This window comes from Giraffa tippelskirchi, chromosome 9 (assembly GCF_054371585.1).
Source record: "Giraffa tippelskirchi isolate mGirTip1 chromosome 9, T2T-mGirTip1v1.2.pri, whole genome shotgun sequence".
Classification (NCBI taxonomy): domain Eukaryota; kingdom Metazoa; phylum Chordata; class Mammalia; order Artiodactyla; family Giraffidae; genus Giraffa; species Giraffa tippelskirchi.
In genome coordinates, this window is record NC_137283.1 from 147656219 (window position 1) to 147669202 (window position 12984).

Below are 12984 nucleotides of genomic sequence, written 5' to 3' on the forward strand. Positions count from 1 at the left end.
TGAGGAATTCCTCCTCCACTTAAATATTTTGGGTCCTCAAACATCTATGGTGCCTTCCCATATTAGTAGATCTACCCACTTTTCCTACTGCTGGGAAAGTAAGGCTGAAGGCTCCATAGGAACATTGACTCAATATACACATCCCTTTCTTCTTAAGCCATTCCAGCATTTACTCCTTTGAGTGTAGACCTTCTCATGTCTCAAAACTCCAGACTCTGCTCTCTCCACCATTGGCTAATTCCTCACGTCCTTAACTAACCATATTCCTCATTGCTTTCTTACAGACCAACCATCGCCTCTTGACCTCGTGTCTTTTGTCTCAACTACTGCTGCAGCAACCAATTCTGCATGAGTGTGGAATGATTTGATCCAGGTAAGACTTGGCAGAACTTATTTTAAGGCCATGTCCCTATGCCTCTCATCAACCCCAGACTTTCTTGTTGACACTGATGGTCTTACTTAGTACCCACAAATGCAGTCTGGAATTTCAGGGATGTCCCATCCCAGTAGAGCAAAGCTTAAACCAATGGCTGACAAGAAAAATAGATAAATATTTCCTCTTTCTCCTCAACTATATATAGTCCTGAGATGTCCTTTCATAGGACTGTCCAACAGCATGAAGCAGTCTAAATTAGTGCTACTAGTTAAGCAACACACCTTCCAATCAGCTTTTCCTCCTTCCCTGTCTTGATTCCTTTTCACTCACTCTGGTCTCGCTTCAGAAAAACAGTAGCCTAAATTCTTATATCAGACTCTGCTTTTTGGGGTACTCAGGCTAAACCACCTGCCTGCATCATGGGCCCTTATTAAGGGGACACAACCCTGCCTGCACCATGTAACTCTCCCACTTTTCAGGGGAAGATTGAACAGGGGTGAACATCTAACAAAGGCTGTCAATCCACGCCCTAAGCCAGTAAGCAAGGCTCTAGACTGCATATGAAAAGATGAAGTAAACAAATTGAATTCCTCTCTAGGGAGCTGGGAGATACAAAATAATAGGTGGAGCTAGTTAGCAGATTGTAAAGAGAGAAGGTACAGAGCAGCCATGAGGGTCTAAGGGCTCCATTTCAGTGGGGAAAGAGGAGGAACTGTATTCATTCATTTGTCATTGTAAGCCAGTACCTGGCATAGTGCCTTCCATACATAGCAGTTGAATATATTTTTTGGTAAATGAAAAATGAAATTTTTCTTCCATTCTTCTTGAGTTTAACACTCTGCACCCAGTCCTTCCCTGAAGAGACAACAATCACCTAGCATTTCCTCATCCCCATCAACACTCTGCGACTTTACTTCCACTCCACATAGCAAACAATAAACCACACCTTAAACCTCACCAGGTCCCTTAACTGCATCCCCTTCAGAAGCCTCCTGAAATGCCTCTCCTTGATTATCACATGTTCTAGTCTCTGTCATCTCACCCGTCCCCTCACTTCTGAGCATGCTCTTTTCCTCATCAGTCCTCCTTCATCACAGTCCTTCTTTCCTTTCCTGGCCTTCCTTAGTTCATGACTCCCCACCCAGTCAGTACCCCATGGTTAATTATTATAATAAATACTTCTATTTCTGTGTTTAACTAATCCTTTTATAATACCTATACAGGCATAAAAGTACCAGTTCCAACATTAACAGACTACACTGTCTATTTTCCCCATTCCTGTTCCTGATATAACAAGCACAACTAGAAAACATCACAGGTAACTTCAGTTAGACCTTCCACACAAATGAAATTACAAGTTTTTCCCCTTGCATCCCATGATCTTGTTCATACTACTTCAATAATTTCTCCTTCTGTAATCCATACCTGGTAAACAACAAGATCTCAAGTCTTTTTCACAATTCTCTATGAGTCCATAAACGGAGAGCTTTTTCAAGTTCTTTCCCAATGGACTCATGGACACCCTGAAAATCAGGGGATGTGCCTAGATGCTAGGCATCCATCTAACTCCATCCACTAGCATATGCAAGCCTCAGCTATGACCGAACCAAGACTCCTTGTCAAGTAAGTCAGTGACCTTCCCCACTCACTGTGTTACAAACTTTTTATGTATGTTTAACCTTAAAAATTACTCCACAAGGTTCTCATTATCACAGTTTCCATATGAAGAAACTAAGGTCCAAAGAAGGTTAAGTAAATTTCCGTAGGTCACACAGTTAATCAGTGGCAGAGCTAATATGAAACCCAAGCTTTTTTATCCCAAAGGATGCTCTTTCAGAACTACTATAATATAAAGATGCTTAGCATTTTTTTATTCTCAATGGTACCAAAATAATATTAAGCCTTCAGGATTACATCCTTGGATAACCAATAGTATTAGTATTAGTATTACTGGCATGTTGCTTCCTTCTCTCTCTAACTCCTTAAATGCTACCAACATTTATGAAGTCTCTCAGAGAATAGCTTTCCTTTCCAGCGCCTAGTCATTATTTTAATTCAGCCCTTTGCCATCATGTCTGATTAATTGAAAGAAAAGGGCTTCTAATCTGTATTCCCTGATCTCAGTATCTTCCTAACTCAATTCATATTATTCATAATTGCTATCCTTCTTGAACAGTTTCATCATATCATTTTCTCTTCTATGAGAAAAGTTAATAACTTTTCCTTTTTTGATAAATGTAACATTAAGTGACTCCCCTCCTCCATCAATCCATCAATATTAAACTCAGTTTCATCTTTTATGTTCTTTTCACTAGGATTTCACCCTCAAGCCTTATTCTTAAAACACAATTTATGGACTTGCAATTCAAAGAACACTGCTTTGTCTTATTTGTTCAACAACTCTATATTCCTAAAACTATTGAAATGACCCAAGAAAAAAGTTTTAAGGGTACAATATGTATCTATGTTAGAAAATATGGAAGATTTCCCTTAAAAGTAGAAAGATTTGACAGCTTTTATAAACCATGGTGCATGCTAGATCAGATAAAGGGAAGAAATGACTGCATTTCAAATCAGCCAACAGAGGGACTGGAGAAAGTAGTATGTCAAGGTAATCTGGTTGATAAGATACTAAAGCTAAAATATATCTGGTTATTTGATAAACTACAACTCATGATCTAGAAAATATTCTTCTGGACCCACAAGAAAGTAAGTAAACAACCTCAGGTTTACACTACCAGACAGAGAGAGCACACCATGAGTTGAAGCTGAAGAGGAGTAAGAAAAATTAAAATCTAGAGTTACTCTAAGGGAAACCTGGTACTGAGATGCTAAGCCTGCCTCAGGGTTGGGTGAACAGAATCTTAAACTCCAACATTAGAATGAGATCCCTGGTGGTGAACAAGATGGACCTAGGTTAGTAGCAATCAGAGAATCCAGGTAAACTAAACTCAGTCTTCTCTGTGTACCTGCTCAGTCATTAAGTCGTGTCCGACTCTTTGCAACCCCATGGATGTAGCTCACCAGGCTCCTCCATCCATGGGATTTCCTAAGCAAGAATACTGAAGTGGGTTGCCACTTCCTCCTCCAGGGAATCTTCCTGACCCAGGGATCGAACCCACGTCTCCTGTGTCTTCTGCATTGGCAGGCGGATTCTTTACCACTGAGCCACTTGGGAAGCCAGTCTTGTCTAGAGGAAAGCATTTCAATTATAACCCCAAGAATTTCCATAGATCATGAAATCATCATAAGAAAGGAGACAGCCTACCTCAGGAATGAATCAGTAGAAAAAGAAAAACAACATATTTAATCCCTCATAACTTCAAACTGTAGAGTTGTCAGCTATAAAATATGAAATAATTTCAAATAAAATATTAAAAGAAAGAAAGAATGAATTGAAACAAAAGGAAGCAGCCAAGACGGGATTATTTTCAAAAGATCAGGTAACTTTTAAAAATACAATTTTTAGAATAAAAACATAACCATTGGCATCATAAAGTTCCTCAATAAGTAAATCAACAGCTTAGATAAAGCTGAAGATAGAACCAGGAAATTAAAAGATTACCCTACAGGAATTACAAGGAATGAAGCAGACAGAGAAAAGACAATGCATTATGTGTGTGTGTGGCGGCGCGGGGGCGGGGGTGGGGGTATGTAGGCTAGATAATTAGACATAAAGAAATGAATGAGAATGTCTCATAAAGTAATAATACAAAGACTATAGGAGAGGAAATAGTCAAAGAAATAATGTTTGAGAATTTCCCAGAACTGATAAAAGATTCTGGAGATATATGTGAAAGATATCTATTCCTACACATATTGTAGTAAAACTTCAAAACATCACAACTTAAGAGATCTAAAAAATTGTCATTTCTTCTGCAAAGAAATGATAATTAGTCTAGAAGCAGACTTTGAATAGCCACAATGAAAGCCATTAGCAATAGAGTTATTTTCAAGAAATTATTTTAAGAAAATAACTGTCAACCTATTTTGATTCCATCAAAATTTCTTCAAGATTGAGAGTGAATTAAATAGTGGATTAAATATATTTCAAGCATTTTATATGAGCAAAATCTGAGAGAAAAACAGTGCACTTTCATAAAAAATTTCTAAAAGATATACTGCTGGGAAAAAAAAAAATGATCCCAGAAGGAAGATCTAAGAAAAGTGAGAAGAAATTGGCAAACATATAGATAAGTCTATATAAACTTTGTCTTACAAAATAATAAATAAAATGTCTAAGGAAATTAAATGATAGAACTTAAAGAGTAATAGCAGTGACGTCAGAATAGACGATTAGAAAAATTGGTTCAAAACCCTGATATTGTTCCAAAACGGGAGAGTATAAATGGTTGATTAAACTTAGTTATTGTTAAGTTAGTGGACACCCCTTAAAATGTCAAAATTTTAAAATAAGTTAGAATATATCATTTTAGTCAGTAAAGTGAGAAAATCAAATAATAAAACAAGCAAATTTGAAAGAAAAAGAAAAAATAGAGGAAGAGAAAGAAACATAGTAGAAATTAAGATTATAGGAATAAGTAAATATATGACTAATCACAATATTTATGTTATACTCCAAACCTGCCATTTAAGAACAGAATTTTAAGGCCAGATAAACATAATTCTATATCAGACACACCTAAAAGTCTAAAGAGAAAAGGGTTGAAAGATATGTGCAACAAATAGCTCAAAGAAAGCTGGGAAGAATTATATTAATATAATAAAACTAGTCTTTAAGACAAAAAACACAATTTAGGAAGAAGAGTGATACTATCTGGTTTCAAATTATCAGTAAGATTGAACAACTAGATATGTAGTAATGACCCTATCTCAAATTACACAAAGCAAAACAGTCAAGAACTCCAGAAAAAAATGACAAATCGTCATAATAACATAAAAATAAAAATGAAACACATCTTTTTCAATTACTGATAGTTCAAGCAGAAAAAAGTTTATAAAATATGAATATTTTGGACTACCAATCTTGATTTAATGTTGATAGATGATAGATTTCTTAGCATACATGATACACTGCTCAAAATTAAATACATTAATCTATAAAGCAAGGCTTATCTTACATATATAATACATATCCTTGTGTGAACATATATATGCTCTACATTATACAGAGAGAACATAGTCTATGTCGTGTATGTTTTTGTGTGGTTATATATGTATTACAGTCTCTAGCCACAATGAAATTAAATCAGAAATCATATTTAAGGAGATGAGTTTTTAATATCATTTCATGAAAAATGAAATGAAAAATTTCCAACACACACAAGAGTAAATGAAATAACATATAGAATGCTCATGTACCATGCATCAAGCTTCAGTGATTATTCAACTCATAGTCAATCTTTTATCATCTATATATCCATTCCCATATGAATTTTTCTGAAGCAAATTCAGCCATAAATACTTGTAACTCTATAAAGGAAGGACTTTTTTCTTTAATATAACCATTATATATATTTTAAAATACATAAAATTCCTCAAATGTCGTCAGTGTTCATATTTCCTTAATTATCTTACATTTTGTCTTAGTTTATTCAAATCAAGATCCAAATAAGGATCATATATTGCATTTGATATATACGTTAAGTCTCAGGTAGATACTTATCATTAAGAATCCATATGATTGAAATTCTAAAACCACACTTCCAAATAACTCATAGATCATAGAAGAAATAAAATTGGAACACTGAAAATACTTGTAACTGAACAAAAAGCAAAATGCTAGCATAGTTTTACTTTAGAATGCAATGAAAACAATCACTTGAGGAAAACTTTATGCTTTAGTGCTTTTATTAGAAGAATAAATGGTGGAAATTAATGATTTAAACATCCAACTTAAGAATTTGGGTGGGAAGGCAGAATGATAGACTGCAAGCAAAGAAAACAGAAAAGAATTTAAATAAAGAATGGACTACTAAAATAGGAAACTAAAATACAACACAGGATCAAGGTGATGGAATAAAAGTGAAAGTGAAAGTGAAGTCGCTCAGTCGTGTCCGACTCTTTGCCACCCCATGGACTGTAGCCTACCAGGCTCCTCCGTCCATGGGATTCTCCAGGCAAGAATACTGGAGTGGGTTGCCATTTCCTTCTCCAGGGGATCTTCCCGACCCAGGGATCGAACCCGGGTCTCCGGCATTGGAGGCAGACGCTTTAACCTCTGAGCCACCAGGGATGGAATAAAGATAGCCCCAATTCTTTGACACTCATCCCATTGATAGGCGAGGTCTATTTCTCCTCCCCTTAAATCTTTGTTCTGCAACTGCTCTGACCGAGAGTAGGGTAGAAGTGATGCTTTGCCAGCTCTAGGTCTAGCCTTCAAGAGGTTATGTAACTTCCACTTCCTATAGAACATTCTTAACATTCCAAGCTACAATGTAAGAAGTGCAGATTGGCGAGGCCTTGTAGAGGAGTCCTGTGCTATATAAATAGAGGGAGAAACCCAACTGAGTTCATCCCTCTAGTTTTCCTTGCCGAGGCATTGGGCATGTGAGTGAAGCTATCTTGGACTCTCCAGAACAGACTAAGAGCCAACTGAATACTATCAAGTAAACCCAGTCAGTACCACATGATGCAAGAGAACGAGCCAGGAAGACTCTCCCTGAATCCCTGACCCTCAATAAGTTTTGAAGGTTGTTATATAGCAAAAGACGATGAGAGTAATAAACAAAGTCAAAAGTTGGTTCCTTGAAAAGACTAAAAAAATTTGTCTCAATCTCTAATGATATTTGTCAAAGGGAAAAAAAGAATAAAACATTAAAAAAAAAAAACAAGAAACAAAGGGCTTGGTTGCTTAGACATATCACGGGGTTGGTTCATTTTGCAACATATACAAATATCAAATCATTATGCTGTACACAAGAAACTAATATTATATATCAATTATACCTCAATCGATAAAAAAAGACTATATATCAGATTATATGCCAAGGAGGTGACTCTGGATTAAAGCCTTGAAGCAAGATTAAGACAGTGTGATGTGGTAGAACAAATAGTTGTTTGAGGTTTGGATTCTTCCACTAAATAACTTTGGTAAAGTTATTTAAATTTATTAGACCTCAGTTTGGGCTTCCCTAATAGCTCAGTTGGTAAAGAATCTGCCTGTAGTGCAGGAGACCTGAGTTTGATTCCTGGGTTGGGAAGATCCCCTGGAGAAAGGAAAGGCTACTGACTCCAGTATTCTGGCCTGGAGAATTCCATGGGCTGTATAGTCCATGGGGTCGCAAAGAATGGAACATGACTGAGTGACTTTCACACCTCAGTTTGGTAAAAACAGACTAACTAAAGCTCCTTCCATAATTTTAATTTTTTGATGTGATTTTTTCATAATAAATTTATTCTCTGTTCTTTATAGGGGCTGTACTTAAGAAATGATGAATTTAGGGTAAGGAGTAAGTTCAGTTCTGGAGGTAACCAATACTACTTGTTCTCTTTGCTTGAACAGGGGAAAAATTTTGGAGACTAACCTGCCTTTTTTTTTTCTTTTTACAGAATTTCACTATGTCTATTCAAGCTCTTTTTGTGTTAATAAGTCAATAAACATGTTATATTAAATTCACACAAAAACACAAAAGTTTATTTCCTAAAATAAAAGAAGTATCACGTTAGCTAGTTTGATAGGCATAGCTTATAAAGAAAGAACTAGTTTTTATCCTTATATATTCTGTACAAACGTTGTATACTAAATTCTGGGTTTTTTAAAGATTTTGCAAGACTTTGAGACTCCTACAAATGCCTTGTACTACAATATGACATGGAACTCAGGTGCATTTAAGTGCTTAATGAAAATATGGCTGGCCACAACTTTTATTATACTTGGCACTTCATTTTCAACAATAACTTAAAAGGTGTGTGAAAAGTGAAGGAAAGTGAAGTTGCTCAGTCGTGTCCAACTCTTTGCAACCCCATGGACTGTAGCCTACCAGGCTCCTCCATCCATGGAATTTTCCAGGCAAGAGTACTGGAGTGGGTTGCCATTTCCTTCTCCAGGGGATCCTTTCGACCCAAGGATTGAACCCAGGTCTCTCACATTGCTGCTGCTGCTAAGTCGCTTCAGTCGTGTCCTACTCTGTGCGACCCCATAGACGGCAGCCCACCAGGCTCCCCCGGTCCCTAGGATTCTCCAGGCAAGAACACTAGAGTGGGTTGCCATTTCCTTCTCCAATGCATCAAAGTGAAAGTGAAGTTGTTCAGTCGTGTCTGACTCTTAGCGACCCCATGGACTGCAGCCTACCAGGCTCCTCCATCCATGGGATTTTCCAGGCAAGAGTACTGGAGTGGGGTGCCATTGCCTTCTCCACTCCCGCATTGCAGGCAGACGCTTCCTCTGAGCCACAAGAGAAAATTATTGGTTTTTAACATACATGGTTTTTAACAACCAACATAGTTGGTTTTTAACATGGAATTTAGTTGATGAAGTTTTATAGCAAGTTAAATTTCTCCTGATGTTTTGGAATGATTTTGAAGCATATGGATAGAGGGGGTGGAAAGGGCCTTAGTTCTATCAAAATGTTCTAGCTCATCACCTTAGAGCAAATAAAAAGCTATACCATGCTTTCAGCTTAGTTTCTGGCAACAAAGTTTATTAGTTTAAATGCCTTTTCAAATCCCCAACTATCTTTATCTCAATTCTGGAATATAGTGTACAAAAAGGAAAGTTAGACCAGTTGACATAATTAACAGGTTACAGGCTCCAATGAGAACATTAGGCCATTGTAAAAAAGATATCATTAGGATTTTTTGAAATCTCATTTTAAATCAGCAAAACTATTTCACATATTCAGTTGTTTTCTAATGAGGATAAATATTTACATGATAAAATTAAGAAACATCTATGATTTAATGTATACAACATAAACATGAGAAACATCATACTCACTAATAGATACAGATTCCTCTTACTCTGAACATAGACTACTTAAAACATCTTTAAATAGATAGCTAAATAATATGATATATTTATGTAAGAGTTCTTTACATTCTTAAGATTAGGGCATCAATCTTGACCTTTATCCATTACTATTTCAAAAAAGAAAAAAACCCTAGCTACATGCTTTTTTATTTCAAAGTGTCTTCTTTATCTTTGTGAGCTAGCTAGGTATCAACTACAAGGCATTAATAATTCCTTTCTTTCCAGGTTATTTTTAGACTGCTTTAGCTTTATTAAGATGTCTACCAAATGCTAAAACGTTAAATAATGAGCTTTCTCTTCTATGCCTACCCCATATATAGGAGATTTCTTGTTTCAAACCTCAGTGCACACATGTAAACACAATTACTCAAAACAAGGCAACAAGTGAGAAGCAGGATTAAAATAAGAACTCAGACATTCTAACTCACAATCCAGCATTCAACCCCCTAGAACTTGCTGTTTTCCTTTGTCCTCTTTGCTGTAAACCAAGATACTTGTTCTTTAGCAGGGTGTTTCTGCTGCAAATCCAGTTGCTACTGCATTATGCAATGAAGTCAGAAGCCTGAGCTTGTGACATCAATATAGGTTGCTATGGTAACTCTTTCCATAAGTATTACAGGTTCATTGTAGGCTCAAAAAAGAGGACTTCAGCAGAGTAGCAAAATAGCTGGCATTATTCAGCCTAAATTACAATAGTAATCGATGCAAAAAAATGTCTACACTAGCTATAGTAAATGCAGGGTTTTATATTGGTTTTATGTCATTATTGAAAGTCATTTTCTAATTTTTTTAAAGGAACAAAAATTCTTCAAAAGAAATAACATTGTCACTCACCTTCTGATATAAGAAATCCACATGATCCAGGCAGAAGAGAGTACTACAGTCACGTAGTTAATTATTTCATGCATTGTGTCATTCCAGAAGTCAAGTAATGTTATACATTATCTGTTATGAATACACTCATAATTGCATGATTCCAATCCAGTTTTCTCATTGCAGACATTATAAGAAGGTCCCACAGAGCTGTTTGTATGAAAGCAATTTTAGATAAGTTTTCCCAATGAATGTGCCTATTTTTAACCAAACAACAGAAAAAAAAAATCACCTTTTTATTGCACATGTTCATCCTTATTTCCCCAGAATGTCTTTGCTAACACCTCAGTTTTAATGGTTAATTCCATCTCCCTGTATAGGAGACATTGGTAAATATTCTTTCTCCATTACATTCTTTTCACCTTAATTTGAAGCACATGGCTGATGGTTGCAAAGCCAGATTCCTTTCTTCTATGGCTCCCCTCCTTTTCGTCTATCATCATCAATATGAGGATTTTAGTTCAAGTCTGCAACCATGCTCGAGCACAGCAGAGGGGTTGCAATGCGTCAGGCATGAGGTATAAGAAGCATATGACATGGTTGCTTCCATGGAAAGTTCACACTTATAGTGACAACAATAACTCTAGTAATATTTACTGAGTACCTGCCATGTGCCAGACACCTTCCTAAGCACTTTATATCCATTTGCTCATTTAATCTTTACAACAATCAGGAAGAGGAGGAGTTACTACTATCCCCATTTTTACACATGAGAGAATTGAAGCTCAGGGAGATCGAGTCACTTGCCTGAAGTCACAGACATAGTTAGGGAACACTGCTGGCATTTGAACTTAGATCTGAGTCCAAATAGTAACGATCTTTTGACAGAAATTAAGGAAATTTCTTGTTACTGTGGTAAAATTAAAAATTGCATCATAATCCTACTGAGAAAGAATTCCTACACATATACTTCACTGAAGAAGAAAGGCAATGATAGTCTTCAGATTGGCTTCATAAATACTTTTGATGACTGACTTTCCTGTTTTTTGTAACACTCAGCAGTTCAGAAAGTGTTTGTCTGATGACATTTTTATTCCCTTAGGTTATAAATGAAAATATCTCTCAAAAAGATTGGTCTATAAGTTTTCTTAGACACAGTTGCATTGATATTCTCATATACTCCAAGCTACTAGACTATTTTCAGCTCAGATAAATGTGTACAGTGTGAAGCTGTTTACAAATCATACTAAACATTCACCCATTCAGCACATATTCACTGAGCCACTATTATGAGTCAGGCACTGTGCAAAATATTAGATATGAAACTACAACAGAAAAATGAAGTGGTCTGCAAATTAAAGAAGCACATGATATAAAATGAGAGAAAGTCATTGATCAAAGAACAACATAATAAATGTAAAATAAGGACCGTGTCCAGACAGTAGAAAATAAGAAAGGCTGAAATAGATAATCTAAGCATTCAACCTTGAGTAGTGTAAAGAGAACAGAGGAAACACAAAGAATAAGAAGGAAGAAAACAATAAAAAGAAAAAGAGAACCTAGGGAAGTGTAATGCAACATATGACAGGAATGTCAGTCAAACAGCCAAATTGGTTCGTTGAAAAGATAAATAAAACTGACAAATCTCTAGCAAGGTTGATCAAGAAAACAGAGGCAAGGCAAAAGTAAACAACATTTGAAATGACAAAGGGAACACAATTAGAGATAAACAGAGATTAAGAAGGAAACAAGATACTATGAACTTTATGTCAATACATTTGAAAGCATAGATAAGGGGGTCAAACAAAATTGATCAAGAAGAAACTTTAATAGACTGAGAAACACCAAAGAAACTGAATTAGAAATATAAAGACTTCCCAGATCAAAAGCATGGATGGTGTTACAGGTAATGCTATCAAAATTTAAGAATAGATAATTCCAATCTTACAAAGTCTTCTAAATAATTTTTAAAAGAGGGAAGTGTTCAAATGAATTATTTTATGAAGTTAGTATTAAGATAACTTGAATAAAATAAAAAGCTCAACAAGAGCAGTATAAGAAAAGCAAAATAAAGAACAATATCTCCCATGACCATAAATATAAAAGTTCTAAATAAACTACACATTCTAGCAAATGTAATAAAATCCTTCTTCCTCCAAACTCAACCATTAATTGGCCTTTTGGATCTATTATTCTCTACTTCTTATTTTATGTTTTAGTAATAATATTGAACTGTGGCATTTCCATGGACATACCTTACATTTCTCACCTTTGTGCCTTTCCTGATAATACTTCTTCTACCTTGATGTCCATTCCTCATTTAACTAGATAATTCTTATCTTCCAAAAATCACCTCATCTCTTTCTCCTTCTGGCCTGAACTTTTGTTTATGATTTACCAGATAGTACAAAGTATTTTAATGGATGTCTTTCACACAAAGAACCATATGGTTACAGATTATGTGATTTTCATCCTCTAACCCTTGGCTATTGACATGTACCTGGAAGGAAACTAAATCTTCTAAAGCAACTGCATGAAATCTGTGTTTTGACCACGTAATCAGTCTTATGAACTAACTGAATGACCTTTATTTGGTTCTTCAGCATCACCTATATTTGTAAAATCCACTTCTTACATTTTCTTTCATTTTTGTATATAAAAATGAGATGATCATATGATTTTTATCCTTCATTTTGGTAATGGTGTGTATCATGGTGAGCGATCCAAGCAAGCTGAATCATTTCTTGCATACCTGGAATAAGTCCCACTGACCCAGGTGTATGATCTTTTTAAAGTATTGTTGAATTTGATTTGATAATATTTTGTTGAGGCAGAGTGTCACCTCTTAATCACTATGTTACAG

The 12984-nt window shown here is 35.7% G+C and overlaps 1 long non-coding RNA gene across 2 annotated transcripts in view; it reads right to left on the reverse strand.

The window, feature by feature from the left end:
• The window catches only part of LOC145521376 (uncharacterized), a 213651-nt gene extending 203793 nt beyond the window's left edge, over positions 1-9858 (reverse strand). For both annotated transcript variants that reach the window (XR_014065350.1, XR_014065351.1), the window contains exon 1: positions 9737-9858. This is a non-coding gene — a long non-coding RNA (uncharacterized LOC145521376). The remainder of the gene's footprint in view (positions 1-9736) is intronic.
• Positions 9859-12984: the final 3126 nt, after the last annotated feature.